Below are 2,024 nucleotides of genomic sequence, written 5' to 3'. Positions count from 1 at the left end.
TTTTCCATGCTTGGAAAAATAAGAAAAGGCTAATATAGTAAAATACAGTAAAGCCAGCAAGCAATACAGCAAATTCAGCTAAATTGTTGATGCTGTCCGTACAAGCCCTTTTTGATTGCATTTGAGGCTGATTTGACTTGATTCCATGACCTCTTAGGCATATGTATTGAACCCAAAAATGTACCAAAACCGTCACCCGGGTCCATACCAGCCTCCAGCGCTTGTATCAGCAAAACAGGTCTTGGTTCTTTGGTCATGATCATCCCTTCTTGATTATGATTTATCCTTTGAATAAGCACAGCAAGGTTATTGTAACACCCCGTCCCGAACCATGTCGAAAATTTTTGCACGTTGACCGAGGTTGACTGTTGACCGTTGACCGAAAGGGCCAAAAGTTGACTTTTTGATCCGGTTGGAATTCTAGGTTGACTGAGGTACCGTTACGGAGTACACGTTGGCACGAGTTCGTAGACTGGTAGCACGTTGAAAACGAAGCTACGGTTTGAAAGTTATGAGCAAAACAAGTTGAGGTCCAAACTGTCCAAGGGGTGCCGGGGTTGACTTTTTATTCATGCAAGATTGAGTGTTGACTCATGCATGGTTGTGAAGTGCTCGTCGATACGAGTCCGTAGACTAGCGGCACGTCCGATTTGGACATGTGGTTTGAAAGTTATGGATCTGTCGAGTTTTTCAAATACTGTATTATTTTAATATTATTTTTTAAACGCGTAACGATGTGCCACATGTGACTTAATGAAGGTGACCATGTGTCACCATGTTGAGAAGCCACATGTCAACCATGTGTAAAATCAAATTATTTTTATTATTATTTTAAATAATAATATTATTATTTAATTATTTTTATATATTTTATTTTATTTATTTTTCTTTTTCTTTCCTTTTTCTTTTCTTTTTTTCTTTTTTTTTCTTTTCCCCACGTGGGAAAACACCTGTTTTTTTTTTCTTTCTTTTCCTTTTCTTTTCTTTTTTCCCTTCTTCTTCCCCGAGCATGAAAACACAAAACACGCACAGTTTTTTCTCCCTCCGACCGTCTCTCTCTCTCTCTCTCTCCCGTGTTTATCTTTTCTGGCCACCCATACGCCACACGCGTCGGCCACCGGTGTACCCCGTCCCGCCGCGACCTCAGCCACCAAATCTCCCGGCCAGCCGCCGCCGGACGCGCCCAGATCGAGCCGGCGAAGTCGCGGCGGCGAGGTGAAATTTTTCCGGCGATTCTCGCCGTTTCCGACCAACCCAGCCCGTCCCATACCTCTATCCTACTATTTTCGACCCCTCTGAGTCCATTTCCGGGGTTAGATTGCCCAAAATCCCCACCGTTTGAAAGATCCCTCAAGTTGAAAACCGGCCGAAGCTTCCCTACCAAATTCCGGCCACCTCCGGCGGAATTAGGGTCGATGGAGACGGGATTTGTGATCCTCGTCCCACGAGCTTCGATTCGGTATATCATTCGCCTATTTTGGTTAACGTTTGTGTTTGACCCCCCAGGTACCGGGTATTATTTACCCGATTAAAATATTAATTTATTTGACTGTCTGTGAATTTTTTTCTAGGAGCACCGGTGAGTCGTGGAATTGATCCCATAGTGGATCGTGGTTTAATTACGTGCTCCAGGTGAGTGACCCACCTTTAAAAATATTTTTGGGGTAATTAATTATATTTATGTGGTGTTACATTGATATCTGTAAATTGTGCTCATGTGGGGTATTTTAAATACAATCGGGAAAAATATTATTTTATATATATATTTACCCATTGGTGCTGAATGAAATTTTGGGGTCATTAAGAAATTCCCGATTATTATTTTATTGTGATTAAATGGTATTTGTTACACATGAGCAAGTATTTTCAGAAATTGATTGTGTCTGGATTTTATATCATTTTTGGGCAATTAATTATGTTTAATTGGTATTTAAATTATGCTCATGTGATACAATTTGGTTATGGTTTTATTGTGGTTTAATTTATTTATTACGCATGAGCAAAGTATGTTTCGGTATTAATTG

The sequence above is a fragment of the Ziziphus jujuba genome, chromosome 2, assembly GCF_031755915.1.
Source record: "Ziziphus jujuba cultivar Dongzao chromosome 2, ASM3175591v1".
Taxonomy (NCBI): domain Eukaryota; kingdom Viridiplantae; phylum Streptophyta; class Magnoliopsida; order Rosales; family Rhamnaceae; genus Ziziphus; species Ziziphus jujuba.
Note: the sequence above shows the minus strand (reverse complement) of the source record.